Source organism: Brachyistius frenatus, unplaced genomic scaffold (assembly GCF_029030835.1).
Source record: "Brachyistius frenatus isolate BFR_SWC_R1_liver_20210118 unplaced genomic scaffold, ASM2903083v1 Contig_27, whole genome shotgun sequence".
Classification (NCBI taxonomy): domain Eukaryota; kingdom Metazoa; phylum Chordata; class Actinopteri; family Embiotocidae; genus Brachyistius; species Brachyistius frenatus.
In genome coordinates, this window is record NW_027210626.1 from 3,671,223 (window position 1) to 3,688,385 (window position 17,163).

The window sequence follows — 17,163 nt, forward strand, 5'->3', positions numbered from 1 at the left end:
AGCTATACCCTTCAAATTTCAACTCTTGCTTTACTGAATGAATCCTCCTTCACTGCAATGGTGGACAATGTTCCTTTGTCAGAGTGAGGAGGTGCACGGCTGACATTAAACCAGTCCTTCTTTTTCCTAGAGGGACGGCTGGTGTTTCTGTGCATCAGATTTTCTCTAATCTGTTTCTTCCTTCAATTCTCTGTGGGACCTGCACTTATCTGTGCTGCTGATGGAGGGAAAGGACCTCAGACTGAGAGAGAATCGAGCTCTCGCTGCATTGAAGGTTGGGAACAAATGGCCTGCCAGCGTCACAGTCCCCTTATATATTGCTGCAACTGTTAAATAGCCCTTCTGGTGGCTATGGGCTGTATTCTTCCATTCACTCATTTGCCCCCTTCAGCAGCTGTACGGGCCATTATCAGATCCAGATTCAGCTGTTTTCATTCCCCTTTATTGTAAAAACATGAGCAAAGTTAATGCTGAATTGCTTACCAGGCACAATTTGAAATTGCTCCCAATGCAGGGAGGTGCCGTGAGGTTGCTGTGAAACTGTGGATCCACTCATTGTTTCCACACCGTTTGAAAAGACCAGTAATGGTAATCTATAAGCACAACTGAAAAATTCAGATTTGTTGTTGAGGGGTGCCGTTACTGGCCTACCTCATGTGTCTTGCTTTTTTTTTTTTTTTTATCAGCAAACATTAACCCAGCAGTCCACTTTGTACAATCTGCAGTGTCTCTCTACCAATAAACATGTAAAGAAATCTTGAACAAGAACTGTTTTTTGGTCAGTGAATGCAGGATCATTGTCACTGGAAGATTCGGAACAAAATGCTTTCCATGTTTTAATGAGATAGAGGAGAAATGTCTTGTTTCACTCATGTCTCTGTATATCTTTCAACACTTTGCACATCCTTGTCACAAAAATATTTTAAATTCCATCGAATTAGTCCTATTAGGGGCAAACGGTTTCAAACCAAACAGTGCCTTTCATGATGCAACAGTTTAATTGACTCTCTTAATCTATATTGGCCATATGCCAACTTGAGCTTCCTTTAGTTTCATGAATCATTAGTACAATGTCTCAAAACTTACATGGCATCATCTTTAAGCTTCAGTAGGCTGTAATTTGTGGCCATTACATTATTTCCACTCACTCAATTATGAATAATGAATAGGTGGGCAAGTTGAGCGCTACCAGCGCTAGAGAGGACTCATGATTGTGCAGCATGGGTGACCTATGTCAAACGCCATCTGTCTCCTGTCACTGAGCTGCATGGTTCCCTGCTACGGAGAACTCGTGTGACCAGACGCTGTGACGAGAGGTGTTTGTGTCAGTGTGCACAGCGGTGGTATAGCTTAACCTTCACCTGTACAGTCTAATGATATACCATGATACAAATTCCAAGATTGATTTATAAGCCGACTGACATCTAAGAAGCTGTGAAAATATTACAAGAGCAAACGTTCAGGTTTATTTCAAACGGGCATATTTCTGTTGAATTTGGCTCTACGGATCTACTTTACTTTGCACTCCCCACCTTCCCCATTGCATTTCGCTGTTGAGTTTTCAGGCAGTCAGTCTCATATATTTAAACAATCCAACATGTGTGCTGGTAAGACATCATCAGTGGAAAGCCATAAAGGTTGTTTGCCATCGGAATTGACTGCGTTATGTTCTGGCCGCTGGAACTGATCACTGCCGTTCTAGAACATGCTTGTTTCATCTATGAGACGCAGCCCGGCTTGTGTCAGCAGTTTTACAGAAGCCGCTAGGCGCTCCACTTTGCTAAAAATACCCGTCCAGTTTATTTTTAACAGGAGCCATTGTCAACAGTCAGATTTTCTCAATAAAAAAATGCTGCACAAACTCACGATCATATATCACATTACTACATCGTTTACACCCCCATTTTCAAAGTTAAAAATGACATTTCCTCCTACTGACACTGTACGTGAGCACAATAAAGACATTATAAAAAATGTAACGTCATTTAACATTTGCATGCTAGCAGCACAAAAATCAAGGAAACATTTCCAAATCAACAATGCTCTGCTTCTAAAAAGGTCTCCGTGGAGAAGATGGCAATGGACGGAACAAACACGCACGACATGATGGAAAAGGGCAGAGTGGCGTACCCGTATCAGCAATCTCCTGCACCCAAGTCATTCATCTCTAAAGATTGACCCAAACTCCCTCCACCTTCCAAGAGGGTAGAGATCTCTGAACTTTAAAATGTAACTGTCACTCATAATAAGATGCTTGTGCAAAGGGCCTCATGTAGAGCCACAATAGCCACCTTAAAGGGGAACAAGCTAGGTTAAAATAAACTAGAATCAGCCTTTAGCTGTACTGCTGTGTTCACGGTATATTCAGTAATATCTTACCAGGCCTTTGCACAAAATAACCTCAAAAGAGATTTCTAGCTTTGCTGATCAATGCTGGTCATTCATCTTTTCTTCTAAACTGCAGAGATTTCAACCCTTCCAAAACTACTTTAATCTCTCAAGCCCCCTGAACAACCCAGCGTGTCCTGTGTGCTTTCTTTCTGAAATCGGACCAAACATGAATGCAGCATTTAAAAGGTGATCGTGTGAGATCAGGTTGGATTGCTACAGACTCAACCTGCTTGTGTTCTCTGTCTCGGTTGAAATGAGCAATGTTTAATCCCTTTTAATTCCTCTTGTGTAAACAGTTTAGATTATGTTGCTCCGTGTAGGCACAGAAAGCCTAAAACCCCATCTCAACCTTGGCTTAATGAGGAAATCCGCTCAATAAGAAAACATGTTCCGAGCTGGAACACAAATGAAGGAGAATATTATGTGCAAAGCATTTCTTTGATCATATCCAGACAGAAGCAGGATTCCAGATATGTCTTTAATATTATGATCTTTACTCGCATTTAAATCAGTCACGACTAAGCATCTATCCAATATCATTACTAAAATTAATGAGTCATTTTCTTGTTCACTGGACATTTGTCCAACTCACTTTTTCAAAAGAGTATTTTATTCTATATGTCCATTTATCATTGCTGTTAACAATTGTCCATATACATTCAGTCATATGCCTGCATATTTTATAAACTGCATTCAAACTACCTCTCAAAATGCCATTACCTTATGCATCCATCTTCTGTTCAATATCTAAACTTCTCTTTTTGCTTGAGGTTTTGGGAAAAATACTTGCTAAGCTGCTCATGTAACAAAATTAACAACAACAGGCTCTTTGACAAATTTCAGTCTCGTTTCAGAAAGAGGAGTAGTACTGAGACAGCACTTTGTGGAGTTCTTAATAACATCTTGTAACAGCCAACACCAGCTAAACATCTGTTTTTTATTACTTTTAAGTCTTACTGCAGTTTTAGATACAATTGAGAACTCATTGTTAATTGAATGTCTCAAGCATCGGTTAGTCATTTTATACTGGCCTATCTTTCCAATAGTATTTCCTTTGTGGCTACTAGCAACTGTAAATCCTCCACAATCCAGTTCACCTCTTAAGAGAAGTGTGTAGAATCTAGTGGCATCTACCTGTCAGGTTGCAGATGACAACCAACGCAATACCTTTAACTGTGCCCTTCCAAGCATGTTGAGCCTATGGAGGCCCTGACACTCACCAAAAAAGCTAAAGGACTTGTATAGAGTCAGAGTTTGGTTTGTCCCTTCTGGGCTACTGTAGAAATGTGGCGTTGCAACATGGCACAGTAATTTTTGTAGATTAGAGCTCATTCTAAGGGAATGAAGACACAATTATTAAATTTAAGTGATTATACACTAATGAAGACATGAAAATGAACCTTATGTTTCTGCTAATAGATCCCCCTAAACCCTACACGCTGCTCCTTTAAGGAGTGCCTCAGGGCTTAGTTCTTGGCCCTTCATTAGTCTCCATTAATATGCTACCTCCAGACTTGAATCTTTTAAAAGCACTGTATCGGCTTCCATTTTTATGCAAGTGACTTCCAGACAACTGGTCAAAATACAAGCCTCTCTCACGGATGAAACACAGTCTGTTCTTTATGCAGGAGGATATGATTAGAAGATTAGGGCAAAGGTGGAACTGTCCTTTGGGGACAGTGTCAGTGAATGCGTCATCCAAGTTTTCACCCTCTAAATGTTGAAATCCCCAGTTTTAAAAAGTTCACCCTTTTTAACTCCTGAGAAGTCAACAGGGTGAACCAAGACGGTTGGAAAGATATCACTCCCTGGATGAAATAGCTCAGAACGCTATATGATTTTTGTGGTCGCTGGTCACCGCCTCCATCTGGGTGGATTGAGGGAGTCCAAATGCAGGATCTGTGCAAAATTCCACAAAACAGCATCAACTTATTGAAAAGGATAGAAAAGTTCATGGCTGAATTATTCACAGCCACTGCAGTGTCTTTGTAAATAAAATTAGACAGGAGTTACTTCTGTTTATCTGACAAACTCCTTCTAGTCTATAAGGTTTTTGTCATCTTATTGCTTCATCACAGAGCACTTTAATATTTTGTGCTGAAAGCCAAATGATTACAGTTTACAGAATACAGATAAATGCCAGTCATAAAAGTCAGCCTCTTAGCTAAAATAAAAATTAAAACAATGTAGTGAATGTTGAATGATTCATGTATTGTATAACCAAGCATGAAAGTAGTTTCTGCCTCTTGCCCCTTTCATGATTAACTCTCTTGGGACTTATTTGATGATCTTACATTACCGTCCTTATCAAATGGCATGTTAAAGCTTGCACTGAGCCAGATTTCCTGATAAAATCACCCCCATCTTAACAGCCTAATTTAAGTAGGTGGCAATGGAATATAGTGTATAATGAAATGTTTTAAATTCACCTTAATTACCCAAATGGCAATTTAAATTTACAATCCAAAGCCTAAAACGCCTGTTACTCCCCATCCACAGAAAGCAGCACCTGTCAGCATTAGATCTCTTACCTCTCTGGCCTCTTTGGTCTTCATTGAGCATCACGGACCAGAGACTATTTTCAATGTTACCCTGCTGGTCTGCAGTGTGACTAAAATAATGATTTCAGATCTGATTTTGAGGTTAGACCATTTTAAGACCTCCCCTGGTCATTCCCTTTGAAGAGAGCCCGCACAACATTAATGAGCACTTAACACTGATTTGAAACAGAGGGGCAGTTCAAATTTTTTTTCTTTTTTTTTTCTTTCTTTTGCTTACCCTCTCGGTGTTCCTTTTGTGGTTAATCCAAACCTAGTTTATGATTTGAGATTTCACTTCCCAATTGTGGGGAAGAATTACGCCAATATCTCACGTCTTGTTTAATGCCATGTTGGTGTAACATTGCCGCCTCAGCACATTAACTATATTTACTACCACACTCTTCCTCAGGAAATTGTCTTGGCAGGGTAAAGAAGCACTAGGAGGACGATTCCGAAATTTAAGTCTCCACAATTTATAAATGGGCATTTCCAGAATTGCATGTCACATTTGTAATGCCTGCACTGTGTTGCCTTGCCGCGGGCATAGACTAAAGCTGCGGCTGCAACTGCTTCTGTTGTGATCTATAAATGCTAATGGTGAATGTTGTCAGGGGTAAAACAGGAGGTGTGACACAAACACTGTAATAAACCATCTGTCATGGAGGGGCGAGACAGAGACAGACCTACATTGCATTTGCTAACTTCATGTTGCATCATAGAAAGCTGTATAGTAATGTTTTTGTTTTTTTCAATAGAGGGGAGAATATATGTTAAGGTGTGAGCGAACATGCATGTGGCTTCGTACAGCAGCTGGTTCATTGAAATGAACGGGCAACAAAAATACGGCATTTCTTCTGTTCTTCAGTGAGTAATTGTGGAGCGACCTGTCAAATCGAACGGCTACATTTTTATACATTTCCATGTGAATTTAAACGCTTAGTATGTCAGACTTGATGTTACTCCCCAGCGTGTGTTTACAGGATGCTTGCGTCTTGCCAACTCCCCGTCATGTTATCACATCTTCTGACTTTAGATTATTTTCTCCTTCACCTGTCAAGTCTCTCTTTTAATTCGCATTCACAAGCTAGTCCCGGCTTCCTCTGTGCAGCCGACAAAGGTGAAATTGTGAATGTTGCCTTGGACCAACTTGACATGGGAGGGTGGTATCAGAAATGAAATAATGGGACAAACAGTCGCCTACAAACTGTCAGGGGAGATGAGGGGTAGCTTGATCTGCTGATATGACCAAAGTTCTTTCGGGACATTGATTAAACAATATTTTCTTCAGACAGTGCATCGTGGAGAAAGTGAGATAACTGTGCACAGAATGGAGAGTCTTTGTGGGTGTGCAGAGGGTTTGGAAGAGGAAATCAGATAAACTGTCCATAACATATCTCATCACCCTCCAAACATTCTAACAAAAAAATGGAAATGGGAAAATCTGTAAATTAGACTTGACTTTCAAATAGACTGCATGTGTTTCCAATCAGATGACCCACTTTCTCATTTTCTGTTGAGAAGCAGATGAGCGACATCACCTAAAATCTGCACTTTTCTGATGTCATCACCTGAAATATAAACAACACGGAGGTAGCATGGGCATTTTCATGCACACATTTATTTGAACTATTCACTGAACTATTTATTCTATTTTTTATTTCTCTGACCTTTGTTTTTGTCAGTTTTTATTCTTTTACATCGTTAATACAATTTATCTGTGCTCTATGCCAACACATTACAGTACCTACACACAACTCATGCTGTATACTAAACCAGGACTCACACCGACATTAAGACATGAAGGCTTTTCTTTAAATCGGCAAACCATTAAAAAAAAAAGCTTGATCACGCATCAACATAGTATTAAATTTACTTATACATATACACTATAGCACAATTCATCAGAAATACTATTGATGTCATTGACTCACATTGAACCTCTGAATATGAAGGTTGTCTTTCCAAAATGTTATCATTTTCTAAAAGGACATTTTATGATACATTACATGTTATGCATGTCTTTTATATTAAATATGCTACACATATTACATGTAACAAAAATACATGAATTTAATGTATTCAACATAAACTATAGATATTGCAGCTTAAGTCAAGTCACAGTCCTACTCCATGAGACACTGAACTCCTTAAGTCAGCACATATAGTACATATTTAAGCAGCTTCAAAACAAAAATCAAAAATTTATATTTTACTTAATTTCTTATTTTGATGCAGTTATTATTTCAGATAGGTTTTATATTTGTTCTGCGTCCCTCTGGAGGTCAGTAAAGTGTTACAGTATCTTATTTGCATGGATTTAAAGCAATATTAATATTAGGATTATCTAATTCAATTAATAAATATATAATTACAAAGATTGCATTAAGTTGGCAGCACGTTTTTGTTTTTAAACTCGTTATTCCTTCGGATGGTGCACTTCGATCATCTCACACATAGCCTCCGTGGGACGAGTACCTCATACCTTACAGTGCCTTCTATGTATCCTAAAGTAATGCAAATCCTTTATTAAACAAAACAGAGGAAAATCATACTCTGAGTCACCCATGCAAGTAAGACTGAGTAGTTGTTGAATAGAAGTTGTTTTCTGGTACACTGACTTAATTGGAATGGCTACAGCACTTTCCCTGTAAACACATTTGTAATTGTTGTCACTCAGGAAAAGTCTGTGTTTTACAAATTACAGCTTACTAATGTTGGGCTCGGATACAGTTGTTGTACAATTACTTTTGTCACCTGTAGGATTTCAAAAGGGACAATCTTTCGAACGGCTCAGTTTCTGCAGCAAGGACACACATCACAAGGTGTCCAGACGTTATGCTGTATGTGGGAGCATATCTGTGTCCAGTTATGGAAGGATGGAATAACAATTATAAAGTATCCATTGGAGCTGTCTTTTGACGCACGTATAACTTCCATACCTGGCACTGTACTTATGCATGACTCATGACATGGTACAATTACAGCAAGCGGCTTACCTTGAAAACAGTATCTGATGCTGAATTTCCACAATGGTCCAGCATGCATCCCTTAATTTTTGAATCCATGAATCTGATTGAATATAATTTCGAGGCAGGAAAAGCTGCAGCTATCCACCTCTGTTTTTCCTTTAATAGAACAAGCTAACAGTGTAAATGTATACGGTATCGTCCATCCGTCCATCCATCCACCCATCCATCCACCCATCCATCCATCCATTATCTATATCCGCTTTATCCTGAACAGGGTCAAAGGGGGCTGGAGCCTATCCCAGCTCACTTTGGGCGAAGGCAGGGTAAACCATAGAGAGGTCACCAGTCCATCACAGGGCCAACACACAGAGACAGATGGAAACAAAGATCATTCACACTCTCATTCACACCTAAAGGCAATTTGTAGAACCACCAATGAACCTGAGGTGCATGTTTTTGGATGGAATTGCCTTTTTGTAAGGATTTGTAAGGGCCAGAGGCAATAAATTATTTAATGACTGGGAAATTAAAGCTTGTGAACATTCAGATGTCATTGCCCCAAGTCATTCTGAGAAAAACACAACATGCATTTAAAATGTTATTATTTCACCCTATATTTGAGTGTTAGTGAAAAGCAACTAGACTTGCTTGAGAAGCCTTTCGGACGAGAGGTGAAACGTCTTCAGCAACGTCAAGCAAGTGCTGTTGCTGCTGGATAACACGTCGACTGACCACAAGGATCTTCACAAGCTTTTTTAACCCAATATTGCTTAATGTTTTTGATACACGAGAACAAAGTGGTACACAGTTCAGTTTGGGGCACAGGAATGCAAACTGGTAATGGAGTTTCGGATGAACATGCAGTAGTTCTAAATTACAGAAGAAGCAAAAGTTGCTTAACAATTAGTGAGAAAACACTTGAGTAGTTGAAGGGGATTCAGTTATTCAGTGTAATGTGTTGTGAGAGGACTCGGGTAGAGGAGTGGTGCAAAAGAGGAGTGTTTTTATTGTACATGCTCTCACTAAAGCTACAGAGGATTGAGAACAAGCCCTCTGTATAGTCATGCGATGGAAAAGAACAGACTAACGGCAAGGGAAAGAAGTATTATAAAATATGCAAAGAAAGGAAGATGGCACAAATTTTGCAGTACCTTCAAGTCAGAGAAGGTAATCTTTAAACTTGTATGAGTTTTATAAGCTACCAACTTCTCAGGTTAAAGACTTTAGTACTTTAAGAGCTGTCTTTTTGTCTCAAAGACAAGCCATTGTCAGTTTGATTGGTCATTTGAATTTTAAAATGTAAAAGAAGCAAGTCTTTAGAAAACAAATGTATACACTCGAATGAAACCGACATTTTCTGTTGCCACAATCTGTTTTCAGTCAGACTGTATTGTGAAATATCAACATCAAATTGTATTATGATAAGTGTGACACAATGAAGTGGATCATTGACTCCGTTGCCTTTATGCCGGCAGTAAAGAGTCGTAACAAAACTTTTAAGGCACAGTGGAGAAAAACATGTTGCTGGATGGATGAATTTAAATTTGACGTGATTGAATCTGCAATGATTATGGATGAGCTTATAAATCGTACCTGGAAGAATGTAAAACTAGTTATTTATAATGAGGGATTGCACTTACAAGCACAGCAGACCCTGCAAGTTGCTTTTAGTATGGCTGTGAAAACAATGAGAGCCTTCAGAAGAAACTAAACATCAAAACTGCTTTGGTTTTACCAGCCCCACTGCCACCTCGTACACTGTTCCAAACCTGAGCTTATCAGTCATGTGACTCTGCCCATCAACAGCAGATTAAAAGACTGTTAACCCCATCATAAGGGACACGGGGGGGAGGAGGGGGGGCTGGCATCAGAGAATGGCTTGTCTAAATGTAAATAGGAACAGCATTTCTGGGTGAGCTTATCCTCCTCTCAGTACTCTCAGCTGTAATGGATAACACTGCCAAGCCTGCAATTACTCACTGTCTCTTGCCAGCACTGTTTTCATTACATCCTTTAAAATCAGTCCCATAAAAAATTAAATAATGAAATAAAATAGGATGAATGGTATTTATGTTGATGTTTTCATGACCCTCTTGAAGCTGTTGAAGCCACATATTTGGCTCCCACATTGTCCTTGATGGCTACTTGGCTACTGCTGCTAGTAGGTTGAAATAAAGATGCAGAAGATGCACACTGATTAAATCGGCGTTTGAAAAAAATTAAAAGTATAAAAAAAAACAGTGCTATTTCTGCACATAAAGCACGGCATGGAACCAATTGCAAGGCCTATCACGAAATGGAAACATTTTAATCATACAAATCGAGTTAGTAAGTATTCACCTTTTCAGAATAAATATTAAAACCGAATTCTTTGTTGTCACATTTAAATGCACTTTATTACTATCCTATTACGTCATGTCCTATTGAAGTGTCCCAGTAAGTCATCGCAGTTTAACAGTGAGCCAGCGTGAACAGTGCGTGTTTTTCACAGCATATGTTTTGGCTTGTAAAAGCAGGAAAGCGCATTGATGAAGCTGAAACAGGGGAGGGAGTTCCACGGTGCCAGTAAGTGCATGCTGGTTCACTGCCGTGGGTCACTGGGACGTATAATGGACCCTAGCCAGTGTTAAAAAAAAAAATTGTGTCATCTGTGCTTTCCCTGCTGTGACAAATCAAAATGTCTGACGTAAAAGAGGCCAATAGTGGGACATTGCTAAATTGAATTTCATTATTTGCACCTGCTTTGTGCTTTTTCTACCGTGACATGTAAAAGTGTATTCAATGAAAAGAAGCTATTGGTCTCATGTTTTGTGTGTGTGTGTGTGTGTAACAAAGGTAGTGGATACGAATCAAAGCTAGTGAGAGATGCGCAGTAAGAGCTTTCCGGGGGAAAAAAAAACAACAGCAAAAAACGGCACTTCAACACTGAGCTCCAGTCTTTTTAGCTTGCAGTGGTTTATTTTCATCAGGTAGTTTTTATCATCTTATCCATCTTCTGCTCGTTTAGTTACAGGAGTCTTTGCTTTGAAAATACAGCTCACTTCTACATGGGTGAGTCCACTTTCAAACATACTGTGAATTAGTCCCATAGATAAACAAGGTTCCGTCCTTAGGGCAGGAAAACATGAACTTTCTGCTAAATTATAATTTTGTTTTTTAATTTGTTAATCTGTTAATCTGTGGCTGGATAGTGTTGTTCTAATGGCATTATAGTGTCAGACATAGAAGCTGCTAGCTGGTGAACTTTTCCAGCCAACTAACTGCTGTTGTTGTCTGAGTTAGCTCACTGTGAATAAGCAAGACAAACAATCTCTGTCCAAACATATTGTTCAGCTTTCACCTTTCACGTTATATGTCCCATTTCTTGTAGCTGGATAAAATACAACGCACATACACTTAAACATAGGATTATCCATCAAACATTCAGTTCATGCTAAGTAGTTATTGTGATATATGGCTAAAAGTAGGGCTGGGCAATATATTGATATTATATCAATATTGTGATACGAGACAAGTCTTACATTTTTTATATCCTAATATTGCGTAAGTGTTGTCTTTTCCTGGTATTAAAGGAAGCATGACAGTAAAGTGATGTAATTTTCGGAACTCACCTGTCCGTTATAGCTGTTTTATTATTTGCCTTTAGCGACTTGGTTGTTGTATCCACATTACTGATAGTTATTTATCAAATATCTCATTAAATAAATATTTTAAGAAGTACCAATAGTCAACCCTACACTATTGTCACAATATTGATATTGAGAATTGGTCAAAAACATAGTTATCATATCGCTCAGCTTAATTAAAAATAAGGTAAGTACACCTTTTGACACTTAATGTGTCAAATGACACATGAATGAATTGAACATTAATCAATGACCATTGAGGCAGCATGGCAAAAACTAATCTAAACATAAGCACCACAGACTTGGCATTTCTAAAGCTACCCAAATACTTTATTGGTGAATTATGTGTATCATTAGTCCCCCCCCCTATGCACCATTCAACTTTTTATTTATTTACTTTCACAACCTTGAAAATCTGATGATTTAGATCTAGTGCATGAATGCTTGATATTATCTTCTTTAATAATACTTCTTTACCACGAAAGTAAAGTATCTTTTAAGTCACATTTTCCCATATGTTCATAAAGTCAATAAAGATTAGTTTAAAATACTCCATTCTATCACCTGAAATTTGGTTGGCATCAAGAGTTTCTTGAATGCACACATTTAGACTCAGATTTTAAACATCATTACTGGCATTTAACAGGCTTTTTGATTGACACCTTTATACTCAATTAAATTCCACCAGGCTTTTACCCATTTGCTATTTTTTCATAAAGCAAACATTGTGTTGTGTTTACATCGTGCCTGATTTGATTTTAATTATCCCAGTAAATGTCAGGGGGTAGCTGATACGTTCCATTTTATAAGTGATAAACTATATCTTTGACTATTGCTGGTGTCCAATTAGGGAACTTCAATTTCATGAAGTCTCTGATAGTAATGAGTTCCAATTGTACTTAATATGATAAAGTGAATTTAACCACAGACATTTTAATATATGGCTCCAGGAGCTTGCCTCTGGCTGACACTGACATTTGAGGTTAAATGCTCCAAAGGCAAACAGGCAGGCAATCCGATGGGAAGCCTGATTGGTACTTCGAAAGAACAGCTTTAAATAAAATGCATAATCAGATAGCAAACCGCAGCCAGCCAGCCATAGTACTCCCTGTGATTCCATGGATAGAAAAGAGCATCCAGAGGCTGAGATGCAGTGAGTCAGCTATCAGCCCCAGCAGCGTTGAGAGTGATTTGAATTTACTGTCAGGATTAATGCCATCCCTAGATTTCGATTTGGTATGTGGCTGTTCATTTCGTGATTGATTATTCGGAGTGTTTTCCAGCCTGTGTAGCTTGGGAGAATACTGTGGGGGGTTCTCTGCGTGTGCCCTTCTGTTTGGGACAAACCTCAAGAAAGGGGTGTCTTACACTTGCACAACAGAATACAGCCGTGTGAATCTCAAAATGAAATTTTTAATGATGACAAATGAAGACGATGACGCTGGAAGACAGCTCTGACTTTTTATTCACTGTTTGAGGATGAAATCTTTCTCTCATTATTTTTTCCATTTCTTAAATTAGCAAACTTATTCTCTTATGATATGATAAAATACATCCTGGCCCTTTGCACCTGATGAAGGGAAAGGCACTTTTACTGTCACATTAATTGGAATTGTGCTGTTTTTAATAATTCTGTTAGATATTGTTATGGGTCAGCTGTTATGTGGCTCTTGTCAAAGGGAAGTTTCTTGTTTCTGAGGAGCAGGGCTTCGTTGACAGATCATGAGGAAAGCGAAACATTCCAATTATCCTAGGTTATATTTCTCTTTGGTTAAAGGACGTGGTGGTATAAGGGATGTCAGGGCAGAATGACAGGAACTCAAAGAGGTTATCAGTAACACTGCCAATTACCCCCACGATGGGTCAGAGAGAAAAGTATGGGTCAAACAAAAGGAGTCCATCAAAAATGCAATTATAGAGTACATGAAACTGCCAAAAGATAAGCTTGTATGCCAACAGTGAGATGTTCTAACAGCACAACTAATATAGAGAGATGACAATTGTGATGCCTCAACATATATAATTACATACGCAAAAAGTGATAACTGTAGAATAAACATAGAAGAGATATATTTTTGGAGAGTTAGATTAGTCCAAGGTCAAATTCAACACACTAAACACATGTTGTATAAAACTCGGTTGATGTTGTACATCAAGATCTGTTTATGTTGTCTGTTTACTACTCAGCAGGTGAAAGAAAGTTGTTCTCTGAGCTTAGGTCTAAACATCTACTAGCCATGGAGGGGCTTGCACTTTGCAATATACACTTTCAAATTATTAATTAGAATTAAAAGTGATTAATCGGTTGATGGCACGAAAAAATATTAGACATTTGCTAAAACTCTGTCGGAAGTCTTTTCAAACCATACTGATCAGTTTTCCTGGAGAAAAATCAGAGGACTATCTGATTGAGTTGACATATATACCGCTGGTTAACCACCTCAGATTTGTACACATTCACAGCTACCTCTCTGAGCTTTTCTTCTGGATATTCTGCTATTATTTCCCAAGCAGGGAATGAGACAGTTATTTTCTTGAAATATATAATATATATAAACAAATATATATATATATATATATAAATATTGGTTATTTGTTTACTATTAATTGGTTTCACTTGCATATAAGCAACCATACCTGTCAATCCTTGATTAAAGGAGTCTCATAGATATTCTTCTGTGAATATCAAATCTTTCATAAGTGAGCTTTAAGGTCATTCACCTCTTAGAAAGTGAAAATAGTTCACATATATATTTCATGCACAAGATACAGCAACCCTCCCACCTTTTAGAAGTGAAATGCATATCCCATATATGTGGTGAAAGGGTGCCAAGTAATGTGCATAGTACATTTTCATGAACCGTGTACCCCCATTGATCGAGGTGATACCCAAGGACCACATCGTTGCTTTCACTATGAAAGGGCATTAACGCATAGTTTTCCCCGCAGACCTCCCAATAACAATTGTTTTGTGAGTAGGCGATATTACTCACACTAACTCATTTTAGTCAGCGACACCACTTGAAATTGATCCATGATCCATGCGGTCATATCTAGCATTTCCTTTGTTTTTGCTTCCCATGCATTTGAAACAGTAAGATTGTTGAAATATGTCTAAAAAGGAATTGTTGGTGCTTAGAAAAAAAATCATAACCTGAAGTCTAACAGTAGTGTGGTTTGTTGACTTGACCAACTGTATTTTGTCAAAATAAACTGGCTCATACTTAACGAACCTCAATATGAAACAAACAAAAAAACACATTTAAGATACTAGAAGTTGAAGCACAAACACATCTTAGTGTCTGTTGAAGGGATTTTTAAAGCATTGAGTGACAAAATGGTTGTCCGGTGTAATCAAGAGTCATTCTCTCCATAATAACTGACATATAAAATGACATAGTTATAAAGGCTAAGATTGCTCAATATAAAAAGCCAGCCTTTGTTTTACAGTTTTTGAAATCTATTGGAAAAGGCTGTAGATATCCCTCAAAACAAGACACAATTGAAAGTGGAGGCAATTTTGAATTGAAAGACAAGAACACTTCCTGCAACAATTGTGAAAAATGACAATGCACACACTGTGGCGGACTTCAGAGAATAAAGAGACCTGAGAGTGCTCGGCGTGAGAATAGGAGGAAATAGAGGACAAAAGGAGCGGCAGTCTTTGCAGACTGCACAGAAAAAGAACATGTGTGCGTGCGTGTATATGGGTGTGTGCGCATGCATCTGCGTATGCATGTGCAGTGGGAAAGGAGGGGGTGTGTTCACTTGGAGACAGCGGTGATGGCTTATTAGAAAATCATCCCTCTTAGCCAATGGTTTTTAAGAGAGAGGTGCATGTCATTTGACTGAGAAGTACCACCTCCCAGAGCCAGCACACCCCCTTCAGTGTAACGCGGCGCTGTGTGAGAGCATCACTATCACTGCTCTCGCCTGTCTCCTCTGTCTGTGTTTCTCTCTCATTGTCCACAGACACTTTCTCGCCTTCTCTCTGATTTCTCCTGCTCCCTCTCTTCCTCTGCGCTCTCGGTCCCTCTGCTCGCCCCTCCTCTCTCTTTGCTTGTCCTCCCCCCTCTCCCTCCCCCCCCTCTTTCTCTTTCCTTGTGATTGTGTCCCGTAGGCAGAGGTAGGATCTGTTACACACAGCATCAGCATCAGCCTCAACCGAGAGCCCAGGTAAGACATTTTTTTTTTCTTATTTGTTCACTTTTGCGTTGACGGTCTACAGCAGTGAGAAACCAAGCTGCATGCTGTCCAGTGTGCACAAATTGATTCCTCTACATCTGTGATGAATTTGAAGTGGAGCTCTGATTTTTAAAAACAATTTTTTTAAGAGGGACAGTGGGAGCTAAGTTGTTTCATTCCCCTGAGGCACTCAAATTTGATTTTTTTTAATAAGTGCTTTCATTGTTCACAAGTTGTGACAATGTCAACTTCAGGAATTTGACTTCAGTCAGAAGAGTGTAGCTGAGAGGCAAATGCAGGACTGTGTCTATTTTACAATAAGATCACTCACAGACGTGATACAGAAACAGAGAGAGGGAATGAGAAATATACAGAGGCAGAACAAGGCAGATAGGGAGATTAGGTTTTCAGTGGTCACAGCTGGTGGTTGGAAGTGAGTTAAGAGTTGCAGAAGCATGAACTCAAGTGTTCAGAGATCAGCAGGAGACGAAGGGACTCTATTGATCCGGAGCTGGCGTCCTCCCAGAGCTAAGCTGAGACTAAATCCAGAGGAGCTGATGTGAAAGATTTTCCTCTTTGGTATATTTATAGAGCGATCGGATGTGACTTCATATACAGCAAAGAACAACTCATTGGTGAATCTGACTGGCTGTGCTGTGCAAAAATGATAGACTCAGGACAGTTGCTCTCATCCACATCTGTGGCGATGACTGAATGGATTTTTTTACGACTGACTAATTGAAACAAGTTGTAAATCTGTCCGAGTGGAAACCAGCGAGGAATATATTAATTACATTCTGTCCACTGCTGTGTGATACGGGAAAATGTTATGTCCTGGTGTAGATTTAATTTTTGTGAAAAGAGTTTCCCTTCAAACTGCAGGTGATATAGATGTAAATTAATGTGTATATTTGCATAAATGACAGAAGTAGACCTATCTTCTTATCGCTGTCATTTAGAAGATGTATAAATGAGTACAGGCTTGCCCACGAGCAATGTTCAGCCTTTAAAGTTTAAATAAACAACAGGACAATGCAATGCTACATCTGAAATTCAACACTGAAGCACATTAGTGTCACTTAAATCATGTCTCATGGTGGCTTTGGCTGCTTAGCAGGAGCTTTGCACGATGGCTTTTACCATAATGATTGATGTCACATTATTGGTTAGTTGAAAGGTGGTCTTTGCTGATAAGTAATCTTTGAAGTTCATCTTCAGCTAATATTTTCTCGAGGACCGATGCCCTATCGGCTGTGTCTGTGGTAAAAGAATATTCATCACACTGATGAATTTAAATGAAATCTGAAAATAGCTCAGAGCAAAGTTGCGTTAGGTCTCATAAGTAATACAGCGGTGTGCTTATATTTCATTCATGACATAGTTTGCAGCGCTCTCTCGGACTGTGGAGAGAAATGAGAGAAACAGCTTTGTGATGTGAAAAGACACTGGTTT

The 17,163-nt window shown here is 38.9% G+C and overlaps 1 protein-coding gene across 1 annotated transcript in view; it reads left to right on the forward strand.

Annotated features, from left to right (window-relative positions):
• Nucleotides 1-15,483: 15,483 nt before the first annotated feature.
• thsd7ba (thrombospondin, type I, domain containing 7Ba) overlaps nucleotides 15,484-17,163 on the forward strand; it is a 164,999-nt gene continuing 163,319 nt past the window's right edge. The window contains exon 1 of the mRNA XM_069698655.1: nucleotides 15,484-15,702. The gene's annotated coding sequence lies outside the window, so the exon portion shown is untranslated. The remainder of the gene's footprint in view (nucleotides 15,703-17,163) is intronic.